Raw genomic sequence first — 23,915 nt, 5'->3', positions numbered from 1 at the left:
CTGTATTGCGTCCTTTGTGTGGTTGCTTTCATTGTGTTACTGTGTGTGTGTGTGTTGCACAAATACTTTACTCGCTGTCTCTTTAGATTAGCCTGACTGGTCTTTCCCAAGCTACCAGGGGGTAAGCACAGGTAATCTCTAAGAATGTATCTGACATATCCTGACTAGGATAGCAGTTGCAGTCTGTACAGGCTGCATACTCTGACAACCAGAAACCCAATTTCTAACACTCAGGAAATCAGAATTAGCAGACCCCTGCTAGAAGGTCCCATTAGAATTTCTAAGGGTAGTCAAATGTGAATTTGCAATCAAGAGCTAAACACCCCTGTTAGATTTTCTAAGGGTAGCCCAATCTCCACACTCCTTCCATTCAGTGCCTGGGTCTTCTCTCTTCAGCATTAGAAATGCAGAAACACACTTTCACAGTATGGGATAGTTGTAACGCACCTCCATCTTCTGCTGTGTCAAGCCAGGGTCTATCCAAAATGGATCCCATGGATCCCACTGGTTGCAGAAATCAGACTCTGATCGCAACATGGAATCTTGCTGTCAACCATACCATACCCACATGTGCTTGATACACATACGGGAGCAGAACTTTACATTTGTTAGGCCAGTAAGCTGTACTTTCCCTGAAACAGAAAAGAAGGTCTGTTCTCTTCTATCAGTACACAAAAATTGGTGTGCTGCCGCCACCTCTTCATACCAACGACCCTGGAAATGGAACGTGGCCCCATGTCAACAAACTGGGAATGTTTCATGGTCACTTTCAAGTCACAGAACAGATTCTGGACCTTGGAAGGCATGAACAAACCTAGACTTCAGCACACACATTCAATTAGTATACTGTCAGGGCCAAAAAATATTCAAGATATACATTTTATATACAGTCATTTCACTCAGGGCAGGGGCACGTGCCCATTTACCATGCAGGGGACATTCCTGTCCAAACAGATGCCCCTCTCAGATCAGTCAACAGGAACCTTACCCCACTGTTGGAGAAGTTTCTGGTTTTCTCAGCGAAATGAGCGGGTATGTCCATTTGCATTCCCATGTTGCATTGTGGCTTTGTGTTCTACAGTGATGGCTTGGCTTTAGAAAGAGAAACTACTTTGTATTTTTTCCCTTCATTGTCATCTCTCATTTAAGTGGCAAACAAGGAAAGCCTGAACCACCTTTCAGGACCTCCATTATCACAAAGTTTTCCTTTTCAATGCCAGCCTAATGTTGTTACCTAGGAAGCAGTCTTCAGAATAAGTCTCTGGGGGCTATCTATCTTTGTCCATTGAGCTGAGCCAGTTGCGCTCCAAGTCTCTTGTCTGAGGTGTCAGTTTGCAGAAAGAAAGACTAGCTATAATCAAGTATGTTCAACACAGAAGCATTGTATAGTGCTGCCTTTAGCTCCTCTAGGAGGTTCTGATGTTCTGAATTCCAAATCACTTTCTTAGGCTGCTTCTTTGTTGTCAGGGATGCTAAGGGGTGTGACCCTGGGCCCATAGATTGCCACAAAGTTCCTGTAATATACTGTGAGTCCTAAAAAGGCTCTCAGTTCGGTCGGGTATTGAGACCCTCAATGGGACCTCACTGCTAGTCAGGGTAAAACGGGTACACAACTTAAATTAACCTGTGCTCACCCTCTGGTAGCTTGGCACAAAGCTATCAGGCTTAACTTACATGGCAATGTGTAAAGTATTTGTGCAATACTTAATTACAGTAACACAATGAAAGACACCGAAAAAGACTCCACATCAGTTTAGAGTTCAGTTTAGAGAAAAAGAGAATATTTATCCAAGTAAAAGAAGACCCAAATGATAAAAATCCAAAAGTAGAAGTCGGGATATGAACTTTTAAAGATTAAATGTGAAAACAGTGCTTAGAAGTCACTACTGGTCAAAAGGTTACTTGTGGATGGGTGCAGATCCAAAGTTCAGGCTGACCGCAATGGAGGGTAAGCCAGCTACAGAACCCATGTAGGGTCCACCGAAATAGTACCTTTGATGGCGCAAATCGTTGATGTCAAGGACATAATGCATAGGGTTTTGCAGAAATTTGCTGCAGCACCCACTTCTGAAGCCCAGGAGTGGAGGGAGCACCTCAGGCAAGGCTGGGACTCACAAATGGCCGAGTACAGCATCACTAGGAGAGTTGCGGGCAATCTTTGATGTCCCTGAGACTGCAGAGAACAGGGGGCAAGCAACAAACCCTTGGAGAATCTTGGGTTCCAGGATGTAGAGAACAGGTCCAGTCCTTCTTACTCCAGGCAAGAAGCAGCAAGCACCAGGCCAACACCACAAAGCACAGTAGCAGTCCCTCCTACCTCACAGCACATAGCAAGCAGTAGGCCAACACAGCAATGCAGTTGCAGAGTGACAGTACCTCCTGCCAGCACATCAGTCCTTGTTCCAGGCATAGTTCTGAGTTGAAGGGGCTTAGGGTCCGGTACTTATACCCAATTATGCCTTTAAAGTGGGGGACACTTCAAAGAGGCCTTTGAAGATCACAAGATCCCTGCCCTTCCCTCCCTGGCCCCAGACACTCTACAGGGGGTTATGCAGCCCTTTCTGTGGGGAAGGAGAGGCACAGCAGTATTCAGGTGTGAGTGAGGAATGGCTAAGCTCCACCCCCCAACAAGCCAGTTAATGGATAATTAAGGCCCATTAAGTCACACCTAAGCTCCCATTGTGTGTGAATGTTTAGAGGAAATGCCCAAAGCTCAGTTGTCACCAACCCCAGATGTGTATTCAGAGGAAAGCAGAGGCGCAGAATGGTTGAATTAAGAAAACACCAACTTTCTAAAAGTGGGTTTTTCAGACTTACAATTTAAAATGAGACTTCACCATCAGTTGTGATGTTAAATTGTGATTCCAGAGACACCACACCCCAAATTTCTATCTTGTCCCAATTGGAAATTACACTTAAAACATGTTTTAAGGCAATGCCAATGTTAACCCATGGGACAGATAAGCCCTGCAGTAGTGAACACAATTCTGGCAGTTTTTCACTACCACTACAATCTAAAAGTGCTTGTCCAACCTTTTAACTGCACTGTACCTTGCCCTTTGGGCTAATTAGGGCCTACCTTAGGGGTGGCTTATATGTAATGAAAAGGAAGGTTTGGGTCTGACAAGTGGGTGTATTTGCCAGGTCGAAATGGCACTTTAAAACAGCACACACAGGCTCTGTAGTGGCAGGCCTCAGACATGTTTGAAAGGCTACTGTAGGGGGTGGCACAATCAGTGCTGCAGGCCCAATAGCAGCATTTATTTTACATGCCCTGGGCACATATGGTGCACTTTACTAAGGACTTACCTTTAAGGTAAATATTCCAATTGTGGATACACCAGTGTTACCATGTTTTAAGCAGAGACCACATACACTTTAGCACTGGTTGGCAGTGATAAAGTGCCCAGAGTCCTGAAGCCAACAAAAACAAGGTCAGAAAATGAGAAGGAAGGCAAAACATTTGGGGATGACCCTGCAAAAAGGGACATTTCCTACACCCTACCAATATGCACATCATCGGGTGGAGCTTTCTGTTGCCTACCTAATGCTAAAGGCAGACTATTGTGGAATGGCTTTGCTGTAACCAACAAGACGAAGTCTTGATGGTCAGTTTTGCCCTCATATCCTGGCCAACACTGTTTATAGTGGCTCCTGGGGTTCTCTAATGAATTTCTAAAGATGATAGTGTTATGAAGGCAGGACACACAGAATGCTTCAAGCCCTGATAGAACATAGGTACTGGGGCATCTGGCATTGAGAAGTTGCAGGAATATTCTTTAGCCTAAAAGGCATATTTCCTAAACATGTACAGGCCCTCTGACATTGTGAATGCAGTCCTCTCCTTGGCCGTAGGCTCCACTTCAATCTGCCAGTAGCTCCTGGTCAGGTCAAAGGTACTCCAGAAGCAGGTAGCACCCAACCAGTCCACCAGCTCATGAGCTCAGGGAATCTATTGTGCACTGGTCATGGTCACCTCACCGGGGGCTGGTATTCAAACATAGATGTAGGTCTCTGGTCACTCAGTCACTCCAAGAATCCAACATCTTAGCAATCTCTGCCGTGAAGCACTCTTGGGTCTGTTCTCATGGATGTATCACACAATATAGGTAAAAGAAATATAGAAACATAAATATCATGACCCTGTCCAGTAAACACACAGATATTGATGGCAAAATATTGTAAGCAAAATATCTGAGTCACAATGGTAACATGAATAGAAATAACAAAATGACAAATAGTGTTTAGACATTAAAACTAGTGTTTAGACATTAAAACTAAGGAAACATACCAACAATCACAAAAACTAGACTATTGAATACCAGAAAACCATCACAACTCTAAATAAAACACACAATATTACATTCAGTTTATAGGCACATATAAAAATAACTAAAAAAACAATGGCCCTCATTACAACCCTGGCGAATGGTGGTAAAGCAGCGGTAATACCACCAACAGGCCGGTTGGAAAAAAAATGGAATCATGACCATGGCGGAAACCGCCAACATAGACAGCCACTTTAACACTCCGACCGCCACGGCGGCAGAAACAAACACCGCGGCGGTTACCACCAACAGACAGGCAGAGGACAAGGTACCGCCCACTGTATAACAACAGGCCTATTCGCCACCTTTTCCGGGGCAGAACCAATGCTATCAAAAGCACGGCAGAAACAGTACACAGAAGGGAAACCACTCACCTCTAGACACCCAACGAGGAACCAGGACGCCATGGAGCCCGAGCAGGACAGACGCCGTCTACGACCACAGTGAGTACTGCCCCTACAACACAGGGGAGGGGGAAAGGGAAAAGAGAGTGACACACACACACACAACACGCAATACCCCCACCCCCACCCTCACCCACAACACCATACACACAAATACATGCAGCAACATTACATATACGCCCCCCACCTCCTGGAGGAACGCAAGGACAAAATTAAATGATTGTAACGATTGTAATCATGAAAAATCTGATAGTGAAAGTTCAAAAATCAGTATATACAAATATGTACACCAACTACACAAGTCCGGATAGTGTACCAATCATTGTCCGTGAACCAGTGGTCACAAAATGCATGGGCAAAGCCCACACAAGATACCTGACTCGAAACGGAGAGAACACTGCAGGGGCATCAGATCGAAAATAAACAGGCATCTCAGGGGGAAGGGGAGAGGGGGCACCTCAGCCGGATGAACGCACGACGCCACTGCTGCACGAGGGGGCTCCATGCCCATTGCTGTATCCTGGGGAGTGCAAAGCCACAGTCTCTCAAGTCTTTCCAGTGGGTGGTTTGCCCACTGCTGTATCCTGTGGAGTGAAAAGCCACAGTCTCTCAAGTCTTTCCAGTGGGTGGTTTCCCCACTGCTTTATCCTGGGCAGTGCAAAGCCACAGTCTCTCAAGTCTTCCCAGTGGGTGGTTTGCCCACTGCTATATCCTGGGGAGTGCAAAGCCACAGTCTCTCAAGTCTTTCCAGTGGGCGGTTTGCCCACTGCTTTATCCTGGGGAGTGCAAAGCCACAGTCTCTCAAGTGGATAACAGTCTCCACTGGTTCTGAAGGGGCCTTGTGCCCAGAGTGCTTCATCCTGCTAAGGCCTGAGGTAGGGGATGTGATTCTCCACTGGTTCTGGAGGGGGCCTTGTGCCCAGAGTGCTTTATCCTGCCAAGGATTGAGGTAGTGGATGTGATTCTCCACTGGTTCTGGAGGGGGCCTTCTGCCCAGAGTGCTTCATCCTGCCAAAGACTGAGGTAGTGGATTCTCCACTAGTTCTTGAGGGGGCCTTGTGCCCAGAGTGCTTCATCCTGCCAAGGACTGAGGTAGTGGATGCCTTTGTCCACTGGTTCTGGAGGGGGCATTGTGCCCAGAGTGCTCCACATGCAGTGTGGCCGGTCCCATTCCCTCACATGGGTGTGTGTGCCACGAGATTGCCTAGGAACAGGTAGCATGATACGCCATGGAGGCAGAGACATACCCCACCCTGCTGCGGCTTCGCCTTCCACCTGCAGGTGCAAACAGTGATGAAGGTCATGCCTCATGGAAGCTGGGCCGGGTCCAGGAAGTCTCCTCCAGCCTCGGACGGCTGACCACTGGGGATGGTAGCCATGTCAGCGGTGGTGCCACTGTCCGAGCATGTTGCGGGGTTGGTGGCGGTGCTTGCGGCGGTGTCTGTGGCGGTGGTGCTGGCTGTGGTGCATGTGTCAGCACCTGTTGAGGACACAGCAGGACGTCTCCTGCAGCCTCGGATGGCTGCCCACTGGGGACGATGCTGGGGACTGTTGCTAAGGCTGCAGATGTGCAGGTGGCGGTGCAGGTGGCATTGCAGGTGGCGGTGCTGAATGGCGGCGCAGGTGGCGGTGCTGGTGGCGGTGCAGGTGGCAGTGCTGGTGGCAGTGCTGGTGGCGGGGCATGTTGCGGTGTTCGCCGCCGTAGAGGTTGGTGTAGTCGTTGACAGAAGGGGAGACACTAGTCCCTCAGTCGGTGCCACTGTGCCCTGTTCTGACCTGCTCTTCTGCTTTTGTCCCTTCCCCACCTTTGATGGTGCCGCAGGTGTCTTGCCACTGTCCCCTTTTGTTTTGGCGGAGCCCTTGCTGGCTGGTAGGTGCGGCTTCTCCCTCCGGGATGTGGGCACCTTCTTCACCTTGGCAGGTGGCGGAATGTCCTTGGCCTCGCAAGGTTCCACACTGGCAGCCCTGATGGGTGGCGCACTTGATGACCCCGCAGTTGCTGGCACCACTGTGCCTGGGGATATGGTGGCTGAGGTGCTGGGCTGGGACCTGGAAAGCCTGGACCTAAGGGAAGGCCGGGGGGGGGTGAAGCGAAGAGGTCAAAGTTTGCCAGGAAACGTTTTTTAGACACACTGGGATGGGAAGATGGAGAGGGTTTGGGAGTGGAGGAAGAGGTAGTGGTTGTAGGAGGAGTACGTTTGCTGAATTTTGGTGAAGTTGCATGGGCCGGAGGCTGTGGTGAGGTGGATGGCTGTTGGGTGGGTGTGTGCCTGCGTTTGTGTACTTTGGGAGGAGGGCTCACAGACACACTGGGAGAGGACACTGGGGATGTGTACATGGTAATAGGGGTGGTGATTGCACGTGAGCGGGGTGTGGTGATGGGCGTGCTGGTGATGGAGGTAGCGGCTGAGGATGTAGTGCATGCAGATGTGAGTGGAGACGAAAGAGGGAGGGAGGAGGAGGACGTGGAGGAGGGGGACACAGTGGAGGCAGTGGATGTTGCTGTGTCTGCATGGGGATGGTGCTTGTGTGAGTGCTTGTGGGATGTGTGGTGCTTATGTTTGCCATGTCCACCCTTGTGTGTTGATGAGTGTGCATGCTGGTCTGATGGTGTGCTTGGAATAGGCTGAGGTACAGGGTATGGGGCTGGGGCTGGGTGGAGGAAGTTGGAGGGGGGAGGCTGGACACAGGGACAATAGCTGCCATCAGTGCTAAGGCCAGAGCCTGAAATGCTCTCTGTTGGGCGGCCTGCCTAGAATGAATGTCCTCCAGGTATGCATTTGTTTGTTGCAAATTCCTCTCAACACCCTGGATGGCATTCAAAATGGTAGATTGCCCAACAGTGAGGGATCTCAGTAGGTCAATAGCCTCCTCACTGAGGGCAGCAGGGCTGACTGGGGCAGAGCCTGAGGTGCATGGGGCAAAGGAGATGCCCACCCTCCTAGGTGAGCGGGCACGGGACACACGCTGAGTGGCTGCTGGGAGGGCGGTACTGTTGGGGGGTGGCAGCTGTACCTGTTGATGCGGTGGGCACAGAGGTGCCCGCCACCGCAAGGGAGCTCCCAACAGAGGAAGAGTCGCTGTCGCTGGTGTATGCTCCTGTCCCCGTCGTGGAGCTCCCCTCGCCCTCCGTCCCACTGGTAGCTTCAGACTCCGTTGCTTCACCCTCCAGGGCCAAGTGGGTTGCAGCTCCCTCCAGCTCCGGTGCCACTTCTCCTCCGCCAGATGATGCTATTGCATGCAAGAACAGGGAGACAAAACAAAAAGTGGGGGGAGACAGAAGAAACACATGTTCAGTGCATGCAACACCACTACCGTTGGCGGACACAACACTCAGGGAGCAGCCCTCTGCACTAAGCCATGCACTAACAGTTCCTAGCAAATTCACATGCCCATGGGGGACGAGGCCTAAGCCCAATTGCTGCACACCTGGTAGTCACAGGACCCTGACTAGGTGTAGATGGCTATTACCAGTAGGGTTGGGGTGCCACAGAGCCTGCCTAACAAGGGACCTTGCCTACCAAGTTCGCCCTGGCCTAGGGGAACCCAGAGCCCACCTCCCCCACCCAGACACCTCGTAATGTGTGCAGAGTCAGCTGAATTAGAGTGTACTCACCCCGTTGTGGCTGCTGTGATGCCCTCAAGCGCCCATCCAACTCCAGATAGGCCACCGCAAGGATCCGGTACATCAGGGGGGTCATGATGTGACGGGCACCCCTTCCACGTTGGCGGAGGCCCACCCCAGCTGGGCCTCCGCCATCTCATTGCTCCAGCGGCGGAGGTCCTCCCAACTTTTACGGCAGTGGGTGCTCTGTCTATGGTAGACCCCCAGGTTCCGGACGTCCTTGGCGATGGCACGCCAAATACCCTTCTTCTGGTGGGCGCTGACCTTGAGGAAAAGTGAAGTAAAAATTGATGTTTCTAGCCCGTACATTTCATCTCACGCATTGCCAAAGAACTCCCACACTGGCCCCGCCATACATACACACACAATCCTGACATGCTGGCCTGTCCCCCTCCCCACCCTCTTCCATCCACAACACGCCATACACTCAGGTGCCATCCACCTTGCTCACAGTGTACTCACCTGTTTGTCTGGAGGACCGTACAGTTGCGTGTACTGGGGGAGGACCCCATCCACCAGTTTCTCCAACTCCTCCGAAGTGAAGGCAGGGGCCCTTTCCCCAGACACTGTAGCCATTGTCGCTTAAAAATACAGGTCACAGCAGCACTTGCAGTCTAGGTCCTCTCCTGTTGAAGGTCAGGTATCAAGTGAGTGAACAGTAAGAAAATGGCGGTCACGTCCGCGGCGGTGCGTACCGTCACCGCCGGCGTACATCGTCATTGGCTCCTGGGACCCATAGGGCCCAATGTTAACCAATGTTGAATTGTGCAGCGGTCTTCGACCGCCCACCACAACGGTGTACCACGCCAGCACAGTCACCTCATTTCCCCTTGTCCCACCTTACAGGTCAGGCAGCCGCCATTTCAGGGGGCCACATGGGACGGAAAAAAACTGCGTCACACCTATCTAGGCCTGGAATACAGACAGATACTGGCACATTGCGATTTTCCAACGTTTTAGCAAATTACACATTGTGATACCTAAGTGTTGGATGACCCTCTGCTCACTGTTCTCCTCCATAGGGCACGTCTGCTGGGGCAGGTGAGGAGATGGCGGCATCCTCCGGTGTACAGACCCCTGGTGGACCGGTCGACAATGGAAGAGAAACACATCATTATCACATACAGACTTGATTGTGCAACAATCATGGAACTGTGTGCCCAGTTGGAGTCAGACCTGATTTCAGCTATCCGCCATCCCACAGGAATCCCCCCTCTAGTGCAGGTTCTGTCTGTAATCCATTTCCTGGCCAGTGGGTCTTTTCAAACAACAGTGGCCATGGCATCAGGGATGTCCCAGCCAATGTTCTCTAACGTGTTGTCTAGAGTGTTATCTGACCTGCTGAAACACATGCTCAGTTACATCGTTTTCCCTCAAGTGGAGGATTTGCCACAGTGAAAGGTGACTTCTATGCCCTGGGACATATCCCCAACATCATTGATGCTATTGATGGTACACATGTGGCATTTGCCCCCCCCCGCAGCAATGAACAGGTGTAAAGAAGCCAGAAAAGCTACCATTCGATGAATGTGCAGATGGTGTGTTTGACAGACCAGTATTTCTCCCATGTGAAGGCCAAGTATCCTGGCTCTGTGCATGATGCTTACATTTTGAGGAACAGCAGCATCCCTTGTGTGATGGGGCAACTCCTGAGGCACCGTGTGTGGCTATAGGTGAGGCCAAGGTCCCAACACAGTTGACATAGGTGTCTGGGTATGGGGTTGTCCCTAAGGGTTAGTGTGTGTCTAACAGTTGTCCCTCGACATTTGCAGGTGACTCCGGTTACCCCAACCTGTCATGGCTACTGACCCCAGTGAGGAATCCCAGGAAAAGAGCAGAGAAACGCTACAATGAGGGACATGGGCGAACTAGGAGGATTATAGAACGCACCTTCAGCCTCCTGAAGGCCAGATTCCGGTGCCTCCATCTGACAGGTGGCTCCCTATACTACTCACCGAAGAAGGTGTGCCAGATAATGGTGGCATGCTGTATGCTGCACAACCTGGCTTTGAGACGCCAGGTGCCTTTTCTGCAGGAGGATGGGCCAGATGGTGGTCTTGTGGCAGCTGTGGAGCCTGTGGACAGTGAAGAAGAGGAGGCAGAAGAAGAAGATGTCGACAACGGAAACAACATCATCATGCAATACTTCCAGTGAGACACAGGTAAGAATATGTAACTGCTTCCCACATCTCATACTACTGTTGGAGCTAGCATAAGTCTGTAATTTTCACTCAGCGTGTGGACCCTGACTTGTTACTTTGCCTTTCCATTTCACAGACCTGGGTCCCACTTTGTGCCCTCTGCGATGTTTACTGCTGTCCTACAGCTGTGTTATATTGGTATGTGAACAAGTACATTGACATTGCTATATTCCAGACGTTTTGCAATTACGCATTTGTGAAAGCACAGACAGACTCCAGATTGTTTTGTGATTCAAGTGTGTTTATTTCTGTGCAAATAAGCAGAGGGGTGTGTGAAATGGGCTGGGGTGATGGTGGATAAATGTCCATGGCAGAGTTCAGTCTATTTGTTTCACAGGTGCATTGTCCAGTGGGGCATAGGAAGTGGAGCAATGGCAGTTTAAGGTGGCAGGGTGACAAAGTGGGACAGAAGGGTGACATTCAGGGGGGTGTTATTTCCTGGCGGGGGTCTTGGCAATGTTCTCTGTCTTGTTCCTCTATCTCAGGGACCGTTTGCGGGTGGTTCTCCATCTGCAGGGGGTGGGGTGCTGGTGGCCTGTTGTTCCTGTGGCTGTGCCTCCTGCCCACTAGCGCCGGCAGAGGTGGAGGGCTGTTCATCGTCCAGGCTAGTGTCAGGGGCCCATTGGTGTGCCACTGTGTCCCTCCTGGTGTTGAGAAGGTCTGCCATCACCCCTGCAATGGTGACCATGGTGGTGTTGATGGACTTCATGTCCTCCCTGATCCCCAGGTAGTGTTCCTCCTGCAGCCGCCGGGTCTCCTGAAACTTGGCCAGTACCGTGCCCATGGTCTCCTGGGAATGGTAGTAAGCTCCCATGATGTTGGAGAGTGCCTCATGGAGAGTGGGTTCCCTGGGCCTGTCCTCCCCCTGTCGCACAGCAGTCCTCCCAGCTTCCCTGTTATCTTGTGCCTCTGTCCCCTGAACAGTGTGCCCACTGCCACTGCCCCCAGGTCCCTGATCGTCCTGTTTTAGTGGGGTTGCCTGGGTTCCCTGTAGTGGTGGACACACTGCTGATTGACGTGTCCTGGGGACAGAGGGATGGGCCCGCTGGGTGGATGCTGTGGTGGTGTTTCCTGAGGGGGGAGGTTCAGTGGTGGTTTGTGACTGTGGCAGGGGAACCGACTGTCCCGAGGTCCCTGATGGGCTGGGCTGGTCATCTTGATCCCGGCGTGCAGAGATGCTGTCATCATTGCCTCTTCTGTGGGGGGACTGGATATGTCTGGCACCTCCTGTCTGGTGACGTTGGGTATGGGTCCTGTTGGGGTGTAAATGCATAGTTATTGTATCTGTGTGTGCCATTTTGTGCAATGGGTGAGTTACCCTCTACTCCTGTGCTTACATTATTGCCATGGCCTTGTGTGATTGGTGATTTTGGGGCATGAGTGAGTCTCTCTACTGGACATCCTTTGGTGATGGGTGTCCATGCATTGGTGTTACATGCAGAGCTTGGTTTTGGAATGTGTGGGTTGTGTTAGTGGGGTATCTGTGGGTTGTTGGGGTGATGGGTGTGAGGGTGAGGGTGGGAGTATGTGATGGCATGCAGGTGGGGTGGGGGGATGAAGTAGTAAAGATTTGCCTTACCAGTCCAATCCTCCTGCTACCTCTGCGAGACCCTCAGGATGCATGATCACCAAGACTTGCTCCTTCCATGTTGTTAGTTGTTGGGGAGGAGGTGGGGGTCCACCGCCAGTCCTCTGTACAGCAATATGGTGTCTGGATACCATGGAACGTACCTTCCCCCTTAGGTCGCTCCACCTGTTCCTGATGTCATCCCGTGTTCTTGGATGCTGTCCCATTGCATTGACCCTATCGATAATTCTCCACTATAGCTCCATCTTCCTTGCAACGGAGGTCTGCTGCACCTGTGATCTGAATAGCTGTGGTTCTACCCTGACGATTTCCTCCACCATGACCTTGAGCTCCTCCTCAGAGAACCTGGGGTGTTTTTTAGGTGCCATGATGTGGTGTGGGTGATGTGTAAGGTGGTGTCTGTTGTGATGTGTGAGGGGATATGTTGTGTGTTGTTTGAGGTGTGTGGATGTTGTATGAGTTATGGTGTTGTGTGTCTGTGGATGCTGGTGTTGTGTTAGATAGTCTCTCTCTCTGGCCTTCTTTCAGAATTTTGGTTGCAAGGGTTTTTGGTTGATGTGGGTGTGTGCTTTATATTGGATTGGGTGTGTGGGTGTGGTGTGTGTATGTGTGTCATGTGTGTGTATTTTGAATTGTCCAATGTGGTTGTGTTTTGTAAATGTGTGTGCATTTTGAGCGTGGCGGTGTGTACCCTCAATGGAATACCGCGGTTGAAAGACCGCCGCGTTGATTCGTGGGTTGTGATACTGTGGGCGTATTCCTGTTGGCGTGACGGTGTAGGTTTTGGTATCGCTAGTTTATCACTGACCTTTGGTGTGGCGGACTTGTGTGGGTGTCTGTATTGTGGCGGATTCCGAGCTGTGAGCCCTAATACCTGTAGCGGAATTCTGCTGCCGCAACTGTATGTTGGCGGTCTTCTGCACGGCGGAAAGCGGGATTTACCGCCAGGGTTGTAATGAGGGCCAAAATCCATTAAATAATAAAAGATTACTCTAATTTGCTCTTCCCATAAATGGTGCAAAAATGCAAACTAATCTCCTACCAACTAATAACATTTTATTTTATAACAGTTAACAAATAGAAATAAGTTTCCTATTAACAAATACTATAAAAATCCCCATAACTGTGCAAGAAAATGCTTCTCTAAAAACTAATTATAGCAGGAAAGCTTCACTCTGCCAATTTGCAAACCTACAAAAGAAGACTGCAACAAGCTATTATAATGGTAGTGGTGACCAGACAAAATCACACATCTGAATTATATAATATGCAAAGCTTGTATACCAAATGGCGGATAATGGCTAACACAATCTGTGCAATATTTAGATGAAGTGTTGGTGCTGACACAACTCACAAAACACCCTATTAGCAGTGGGTGTTACATATGTGTACCTCAGAACCATAAAACCCGCAATTCCATAGACCAAGCAAGTCCGGGCACACTGGAGTCATCCAATAAGGCAAATGTCCATAGTCATGGCTTGATGTTGGCAAGATTTGCTCATCTTTGCACAACCAGTAGGTGTCAAAAAACATGTTTGATGTTATTTTGAAAGTAACTGGAATACAAACAGAGGCAGCCATACAATTGCAACAGAAATACTAATACTTCAATAAACCACTAAATACTAAAAACAAAGTAAGTTGTACAGTCAACAAAATTAATAAATAACTACATGTATTTTAAGATTTAAAAAATGCATAAAACTATGCTATGTGTTTATTTTCTGGTTCAGAGCATCTTGGGCACTTAAACTGTCTGTGAATAAGGGCCAGATGTAGCAAAGGGTTTGCGAGGCGCAAAAGCCTCTTTGCTATTCAGAAATGCATATTGCGAGTCGGGACCGACTCGCAATATGCATTTCAGAATCGCTATTAGGAAGGGGTGTTCCCTTCCTATTTGCGATTCGGAGTGGAATGCAATTCCATTTGCGACCGCATATGAGGTCGCAAATGGAGTCGCAGTTACCATCCACTTGAAGTGGATGGTAACCCACTCGCAAATTGGAAGGGGTCCCCTTCCACTTTGTGAATGGACCCACAAATATTTTTTCAGGGCAGGGAGTGGTCCAAGGGACCACTCCCTGCCCTGAAAAAATACCGAAACTAAAGGTTTCGTTTTTTTTTTTAAGTGCAGCTCGTTTTCCTTTAAGGAAAACGGGCTACACTTAAAAAAATTAAAAAAACTGCTTTATTTAAAGCAGTCACGAACATGGAGGTCTGCTGACGACAGCAGGCCTCCATGTTTGCGAGTGCCTAGACTCGCTATGGGGCCGCAATTAGCGACCCACCTCATGAATATTAATGAGGTAGGTCATTGCGACCCCATAGCGAGTCGCAGTCGGTCGATGTCTGAGACACCGTACTGTATACAATTTGCGAGTTGCAAATTGCGAGTCGCAGGGACTCGCAATTTGCAAGTCGCAAATTGGCGTTTTGCTACATCTGGCCCTAAATCCTGTCGATTTGTTTAGGTGTTTAAGAGACTATGGCCCTCATTATGAACATGGCGGTCCGTCCCGTGCCGCTGGCGGTAGAAACTGCCAACAGAGGAGCGGGCCGGACCACCAAATAATGAACCCAACGAAAGTCAGGCATCCCGCAAACCACCCACCGCCAGCAGGGGAGTGCCGATGACGACGGCAGAGTCCGCCAAAAGGCCGACGGAAAGGCCCAACTCGCCCATCAAATAATGAACCACCATTCCGCCGCCAGTTCCAGGGCGGGAACCACCGCCACACAAAGCCAGGCGGAATTTAACCAAATATAAGGAAACACTCACCGGAGTCCCACAGAACGCGTTGCAGCAGACATGGATAGAGAGCTGCAGATCATGCCAGCCCTGCTCCCTGCCATATACCTCCACGACCGAGATTGCCGACGAAGACGACGACGGTAAGTACTGCAACCTACTGAACAAGGGAAGAAAGGGCACAGTATTATACCCACCCACTCCACCCAACCTGCAACGCCCCCCCAACCCTTCACAGCAGCACAAGCCATACACCCCACAGCAAGAGGTACTTCCCCGACACAAGGCAAATCCAACTTGACCATAGTACATACAAATGCCCCACACCCATTAAAAATGAAACAAAGGACTAGGGTTCAACGGCGTGGTGCCAAAACACAGGCGACACAGAAACCTTAATGTGAAGCTCACAGAGCCAAACAGTCTAAACAGGGCCAATGGCCAGTCTGTATGGCGCCAATTGCCATGGGCCACAACGGGTCCAACCTGACTCCCACAAGTGCATGGTACTCCACCTAATGGAGCAACATATGGGCATCCAGGCACCTCACAAAGGGGGTCAGGGGGTGGTGGGGGTGGGGATTTACGACAGGGATGCGCCTTGGACTTACGTTTGGAAGGTGGAGGGGGGTGGGCTTGTCCTTTGAAGGGGGTGGGGGCTGTTTTGATCTGGTGGAGCTAGACGGCCTAGGCTCAGTCCGGGCCTTTTTCTTATCTTGGGAAGGGGCACGGGAATGTGAGGGGCGGACAGGGATGGGCTGTGATGTGGAAGGAGTGGAAAGGTCAAGGAGGTGAGCACGTTTGGGGACAAGACGGGGTGGGTCAGTGGGTTGGAAGAGGTCAGCCCGGGAGAGGAAAAGTTTCTTCATTGCAATTGGGGTGGAAGTGGATGAGGGCGTGGGAGTGGAGGCAGAGGGTGTGGATGTATGTGGTGTAAGAGTGCATCGAGTGGGTGCAGGTGACTGGTCAGTATGCTGTGGTGTGGTGGATGTCTGAAGGGTGGGTGTCTTGGTGCATTTGTGTGTTTTGGGAGGAGGGGCGGGTGGACACAGTGGGAGAAGACAGACAGCTAGTGTGGATGTATGTTGTGTGGGTGTCTGCAAGTCTGGTGAGTGTGCTGCATGTGTCAACTACAGTAGTGGTGGTGAGTGCAGGTGTGGTGTATGGGGTGCATGTATGGCTGTCTGGTATTGTGGTTAGTGCAGGAAGAGGAGCAGTAACAGTGAGTGAATGTGCAGTGCATGAGGGTGTGGATGTAGAGGGGACAGATAGGTAGGCGGAAGAGGTGGGCACACTGGGGGAAGTGGATGTTGCTGTGTGTGCATGTGTCTGTTGGCTGTGTGAATGCTTGTAGTGGGAGGTGTGGTGCTTGCGTTTTGAAGTGTGTTTCTTGTGTGTTGAAGTGCTTGACTGGGTGTCTGGATGTGTGCCTTGGACGGGTGAAGGGAGTGGGGTGCTGGAAGGGGTAGAGGAGGTTGGAGGGGGGACGGAATGGCCAGGGAAACTGGCTGCCGTCCGAGAGGAGGCCAGAGCCTGAAAAGATCTCTTTAGGGCAGACACGGCACCGTGAATGCCATCCAGATAGGCATTTGTCTGCTGCACCTCTGAGGCTAGTCCCTGGATGGCATTGACGATGGTTGTCTGCCCTACAGAAATGGTTCTCAGGAGGTCAATAGCCTCCTCTGTGAGGGCAGCAGGGCTGACTGGGGCAGGGGAGGAGGTGCCTGGGGCAAAGGAGACGCCCACTTTTCTGGGTGGGCGGGCCTGGCCAACTCTGTGGGGAGCAGAAGGGAGGGCGGTGATGGAATGGGGGGTCGGGGAAGATGTCACGGTAGTGGTGAGGCTACTAGGGTCCACCACCGCCTGGGACCCCCCATCGGAGGAGGTCTCGAAGTCACTACCTCCTCTGGTAGTAGCCTCCCCCATGGAACTCCCCTCGCCCTCCCACCCACTGGTCCCCTGGGCGTCGGTTGACTTTGCCTCCGAGGATCAGTGAGCCGCTGCCTCCCCACTTGCCGGTGCCTAGGCTCCCTCGCCTGATGTTGATGCTGTACCAAACCAACACAAGAAAACAGGGATGGGGAGACAAAACAGGAGAGACACTTGTAAGTAGCTGAATGCAGGGATATAATGGCCAGACATACACCCACCCAGAAGACACACCCAACAGGCAGCACCGTCCACTATGCCCATGGCCATGCCCCTGACTACTGACCAGAATACTGCTCTACACCCATCCCCTGAAATACCTAAGGAGCCGATGTATGTGAAACCTGACAAAGACACCCCTACACCCTTTGGGGACCATAAAGTAGATGGACACCAGTCAAAGTCCCTGCCTCTAAGCAGCATGAATCCTAATGCACACCCAGACATCCTTCCAGACTGAAGTATGTGAAATTAGTACTCACCCCCTTGTGACTGCTGTGCAGCCTTCAAGCGCCCATCCAGGTCTGGGTACGTCACCTCCAGGATCCATCACTTGAGGGGGGTCAGTGCCCGTCGGGCACCCCTTCCACATTGGGAGGACTTCCCCAGCTGGGCTTCAGTGATCTTACGTGCCCAGCGCCACAGGTCCTCCCACCTCTTTCTACAGTGGGTGCTCTTCCTGTTGTAGACCCCCAATGTCCGCACCTCCTTGGCGATGTCATGCCAATGTGCCCTCTTCTGGTGGGCGCTTACCAATGGGGCCTCTTCTGGTGGGCGCTGACCTAAAAGGGCGACACAGAAATGGAACACAGAGGTCAGGCACTTGCACGATAGGAACAGCTGGCTAATCGTCCACTATGGGACGGACAGTACTCTCAGACATACAGGACAGTCGCACGCACCATGCCATGCACCATGGCCCATGCAGGCTCAGAGGTGCACAAATATGTGCAATCACCACCATCCATTACATACACACAGTGCCCCCAAAACCCAGACTCACCTGTACCTCTGGCCGTCCGTACAGCTTTGCATACAGGGGCAGGACCCCGTCAACTAGCTTCTCCAGTTCCTCCTGGGTGAAGGCCGGGGCCCTATCCCCCAAAACACGAGGCACATCCATAGCCAGAGGCAGGCTACAGCAGTACACACAGTGGAGTACCTGTCCGCACGCGCTCAGGGAGTCAAGTGATCAAACGATGACGAACGCGCGTACGTTCCGCGGCGGTGCGCACCGTCACCGCCGGCGGCGAACCTGATACGCCAAGATTCCCCATTGGCATCCATGTTAACCAATGAGGGTGCGAACAGCGGTAAACACCGCCTTACGCTGTGACGTCAACTGCTAGCGGTATGAGGGCACTTCCACAACAAAAGGGCAGAATTACAGTTGGCAGACATCTTGCCATAGCCTACGCATCTAGAATTAATTACTACTCACAATGCAGTCCCTACTATCCACATGAAGCACCTAGGCCTCTGTCCATTCAGTATTGTAGCACACATGAAATACGCTGTTTCCTTCTTGTGATGTGCATGTGTATCTGTCAGGTAGAAGTTATTGTAGAGACACTACATTGAACAATGCAGTGCACAAATGATGACAAGTGTGCCTATGTATGTGTCTTCATCACACATTTTTGATATCCCTCGTAGGTACGGACCCTTGTGGCGAGGAAGGGCACCATCGTGTACAGACCACTTGTGGATATGAGGACCATGGTGGAGCGTCAGATCATAATCACTTACAGACTCACACGTGCAACAATTCAGGACCTTTGTGCATTACTGGATCCTGCACTAACTCCATGAAATCGTAATCAGCATGCCATTCCAACTGAAGTGCAGGTGCTCTCCGCACTCCATTTCCTGGCCCTGGGCTCATTTCAAGTGACAGTGGGCATGGGTGCTGGTTTTTCACAGCCAATGTTCAGCATGGTACTGACAAGATTTATGAATGCATTTGTACGACATCTGCAGTCCTATGGGAGGTTTCCCCAAAGTACTGACCTCCCTGCCATCAAGTCTGAATTCTATGCCTTGCCCAACATACCCCATGTGATAGGTGCCATCGATGGCACCCACATACCGATCATCCCCCCAAGTGTGAGTGAACAGGAGTACAGGAACTGAAAGAACTTTCAGTCCATGAACATCCAATTGGTATGTACTGCAGACCAGTACATCTCACATGTGAATGCCATGTTTCCAGGTTCAGTCCATGATTCCTTTGTGTTGAGGAACAGTAGTGTGCCACCGAAGATGGAACAACTACAAGAGGACAGAGGGTGGATCATATGTAAGTGTGCCTGTCACTAACTGACACATTGCAGACAACCAGCCTGTCTGACTAAGGGGCATAACAATGACGACTCTGTATTGCAGCATTTTCTAGGTGATTCTGGCTATCCAAACTTGCGTTGGCTCCTGACACCAGTGAGGAATCCCAGGACGAATGCAGAGAGGAATTACAATGAGGCCCATGTGCGTACTAGGAGGGTAATAGAGCAAACTATAGGTCTCCTGAAGGCTAGATTTTGTTGTCTACATATCTCTGCGGGTTCCCTGGCCTATGGGCCTGAAAAGGTTTGTAGAATAGTGGCCTGCTGCATGCTGCACAACGTGGCAGTGAGACATTCTATCCCCCTCTTGGAGGTGGAGGGTGCTGTAGGTCCTGATCAGCTACCTCGGAGAGGTGAGGAGAGTGATGGTGATGATGAGGATGGGGAAGATGTCAATTCCAGGAACCAACTGATAAAGCTCTACTTCCGGTAACTGTGCGGGATTTGGGCCTGACATTGGGGTTTTTGACTAATACTGTTAGTGTTCTCAGTCATATAGGGGGTGTTGGTAAGGATAGGCGAAACATGGCCCACTTCTGCATGCTACATACTGAAAATATATGAATTTCCTCCTCACCACCATTTAGGCACACAGGACTCCGTTCATGCACAGATTTGTCAATATAGTTGTTCTCTGCCAGTTGCATCCATACTTCACTTTGATCACAATTTGACACAGGGGACAGTGTTACAGGTGTGAAATGTGTTTTATTGGTTGAAATGAGTGAATAGTGCTATTTACAGTGATGGCAAGTTGTAAGGGGGTGGGGGGCTCAAGACCAACATGGTGGCAGCCTTGTTGGTAGTATTGATGGGTCCATCTTGTCTAACAGTAATTCACATTGCCCCTTAGCAATGTGTGGTTGGTGATTGGGTGAGATGGTTGCTGTGCATATTGTTGCAGAGTTACTTATTAGAGGGGACCTTGTTCTTAGCTGGGGTTCCAGTGCTATATCTTGGCCTGAGGGTCCGTTTGGGCGCCTGCTGTTGACCTTCAGGGGATGACATGGTAGGCCCTTGTGTTTCCTGTGAGGGTAGCTCCTGGGATGTTTCTGCTGCTGGGGTCATCTGATGCTGGTTGTCTGGTGCTGTTGTGGGGGCCTCTTGTCCGCTGTGGGTGTCAGACTGGTTTTTGGCCAGCTGCAGCAGTGCTCCTGCTATGGTGGCCATTGTGGCATTGTGCTCTTTCCACTGCTCCATGGTCTGTTGGTGTTGTTCCTGCTGCATCCTCTGTGCCAACCTGTCATGGGTATGTTGGTAGGCCCCCAATACCTCTGATATCACATCCTGGGCATCCATCCTGTGGCCTCCCCCCTGGCCCACTGCCACCCTTGCACGTGCCCTAGCCCCCTGTGCCTGTGTCCCCTGCACAGGTCTGGTAGTACCACTTGTACTGGGGCCCTCGCCTTCCTGCATGTCGGGAGTGGGAGACTGTGGCCTCTGTACCTGTGTTCTACCAGTCTGTGGCCTGGATACACTGGTGTGGGGACGCCTGCCCTGGGCTGCTGGTCTTGACTGGGTGGTAGGGGTGACAGTGGTTTCCTGGGTGGGGCTGCTGCATGGTGAGAGTCCAGGACTGTGTGAGTGGCCTGCCTGCCAGTGTCCAGGAATCCTTCACCAGTGTCCTGTGAGTTGCCTCTGTCTCCTTGCACTGGCACTCCTTGTCCCGTCCGTTAGGGTTGCATGGGTGGTGGTGCCTGTTGGGGGACATAGACATGTCTGTTACATCTGCATGAACATTTGGGGTGCACAGAACTGGGCTAATTTGTGCTGGTGTTACTTTCAGTGGCCTTCCAGGGTGCCTTTGTGAGGTTGACATTGCAGTTAGCGCCAGTGTGGGGTTTCATTGTGGTGGGGGTGTTGTTCCATTGTGGGTACGTGCAGGGGTGGATGACTGTGCACAGCGGGAGGGATGTGGCCCTGTTAGTGGGTTTGTGGTCATGCAGGGGGGTGGATGTAGTGGCTGATGCCTGGGTGGGGTGTTGGTCCTGATGGGTGTGGGTGGGTGGGGTGGTGCATGCATTACAGGTGTGGTGGATCCGGGGTACATGTGGATGACTTACCTGAGTCCATTCCTCCAGTGAGTCCAGTGAGTCCCTCTGGGTGCAGGATGGCCAGTACCTTTTCCTCCCAGTCAGTGTAGTCGGTGGTGTTGGTGGCGGTCCTCCCCCAGTTTTCTGCACTGCAATGTGGTGCCTTAATGCCATGTCCCTGACCTTCCCCCGCAGGTCATTCCATCTCCTCCAGATGTCGTCCCTGGTGCGTGGATGGTGTCCCACTGCATTGACCCTGTTCACAATGGTCTGCCACAGCTCCATCTTCTTTGTGATGGGTGTGTACTGCACCTTGGCCCCGAATATTTGTGGCTCCACCTTCAAGATCTCATCCACCATGGTCCTTAACTCCCTTTCGGTGAAGCGTGGATGTTTCGGGGGGACATGGTGAGTGTGGTCAATGGTGTCGGGGCTGGGAACGAGGTGAGGGCGCTCTTCTGTGGGTCGGTGTGCGTCTCCTGTATGCTGGCGTTCGCTGTCTACCTCTGGTTCTCTCTGCCTTCTTGTCCTGGTCTAGTCGCAAAGGATTGTGGGGTGTGTCGGGGGATGTTTTATGGGGTTCTGGATGTGTGTCAGGTGTGTGGATCATACGCCTATCCGATGTGTGCACTTCTTGCTGTTGAGTCCACTTGCCGCCCGTGGCGGTCGCAGCCGCCAATGGTTGTCCGGCCTCCACTGTCCGCCAAGGTGATTTGTGCATAATTATTTGGAGGGCGGGATGTGGGTGTGCTTGGCGGTGGCGAGGTGGGGAGGTCCGGGATTCCTGGCAACAGGGTAATGGCGAGGAGTGGTGGTCTGGTGATTTTTGGCGGGGTTGGGATTTTCGTTCATTATATGGCGGGTTTCCATTCACCGCCAACGGCGGGGTTCTGTTCACCGCCACAACTGCGGTCGTCAGTATTTCCCACCAGGTTCATAATGACAGCCTATTTCCCTTCTATTCCCTGCTGACAATCCATTATATATAGAAGAATGTCATCTCCTTATAATGACATAAAGTGTACTGTCTCTCTAGTAGTGAGGCCCTTGAACGACCGTGACATCAGGAATACACTTGCTAGAGGCTCAACGCCCATTGCAAATAGTAGTGGGAATAGCAGGTATCCCTGCCTGGTTCACTGTTCCACCACATATTATTATCTAGATATGACTTGCTCATTCTGACCTGGGCAATTGGGCTCATACATAATAATTGAGTCCAGGACCTGTATTCTGTCCCCAATCCTATCCTTTCCAATATGCCTATAAACAAATCCCATTGCAAGTCGTCAAAGGCCTTTTCATTATTTATTGAATGTATTGCTGCTGTGGGGTGCATGTCTACAGTGGAGTCTAGAACTTCTATCAGCAGTATAATGTTGAATACCATTTTCGGCAATGTGATGAACCTTTTGAGCGGCATTTATTAGATTTGGTATGTGTGGGAGGAGCCTGTCTTCCAGTACTTTGCTCAGCACTGTTTAGCCTCTGTTGAGCATTGATAAAGGCCTGTGTGAAACCAGCTCCAAGATATCCCTTCCTTGCTTAGGAAGTGGCACCACAATGTCTTCCAATGTGGAGGGTGGTATCCAATATTTTTTTCTCAAAATGCTATACATTTCTGTTAGCCCAGAACATAATTGATCTATGTATGTGTCATAAACCTCTAATCCTGCCACATTTCCACTTCAACATTTCTTTCACTGCCTTCCTTACTTCTTCTTTATTAATGTAATTGCCCAGCACTTCCCTTTTGTCTTGTGTTAAGGTTTGCAGCTCTGCTCCCTCAAAATAACTCTGTTTCATTTGCAGATCTGCTCCCTCTGAGCCCTAATATAAGGTCTTGAAATATCTCATGAAGGAGCTTTTGATCTCGGCTTGTGCTTTGAGCATTCTGAAGCTCTAATATGGGGGGCCACCTCCTATGTGGAGTGGCCATCCATGCTGTTATTCTACCTGCCTTACCCTGCTCAGTTTGGGATCTCATTGTGTGTTCTTTATCAACAAAACTCCTGAGTCCCTCAATAAGCTGAGCTACCTTTTCTTGTCTCCTATTAAGGTTTCTCTGAGTTTTTGATGTACTGATCTTTTGATCTCTAATTCCTTGAGGGCTTGTTCCTGTCTTTCCACTCTCTCAAGTAACACAGGTCTAAAGGCTGCTGATGTGTTAAGGCAGTGGCCTCTGATGGCCACATTAAAAGCCTTCCATTCCACTGATTTAGACGGGTAGTACCCCGATTCTCTCTAAAATAATTCTGAATTTCTTCACTGATGGTGTTTCTAAATACCTGGTCTTCTAAGGCTTCCACCTTTAATCTCCAGGTTGGACATGCATTCCTAGTTCTACCCCAGTGTAGTGTTATAATCAATTAGGTATGATCGGAGTATCTCCTGGCCAAAAGCTCTGCGTGTCTTACCTTTGTGTGTACTCTAGGGTATAGAATAACCAGTCTAGGTGCACAAGTAGGTTGTGTATGCCAGTATAAAACAAATAGTCCCTAATCCATGGGTGGTGCACCCTCCAGGAGTACACCAGGTTCCACTTCTGTATTGAATTATTAAAGGGTTTGGTCGTTCTGATAACTGGTGATGTGGGAAGTGGGGGATAAGCTCTATCAAGGTTTATGTCAGTTATACAATTAAAGACCCCTCCCGAGATCTGAGGATAAGTTGTCAAATTGTTGCCATGTGCTTCAATATCTACGCAGAGTAA

Source organism: Pleurodeles waltl, chromosome 5 (assembly GCF_031143425.1).
Source record: "Pleurodeles waltl isolate 20211129_DDA chromosome 5, aPleWal1.hap1.20221129, whole genome shotgun sequence".
Taxonomy (NCBI): domain Eukaryota; kingdom Metazoa; phylum Chordata; class Amphibia; order Caudata; family Salamandridae; genus Pleurodeles; species Pleurodeles waltl.
The sequence above is the reverse complement of the archived record's forward strand: the minus strand, read 5'-3'. Positions refer to the sequence as shown.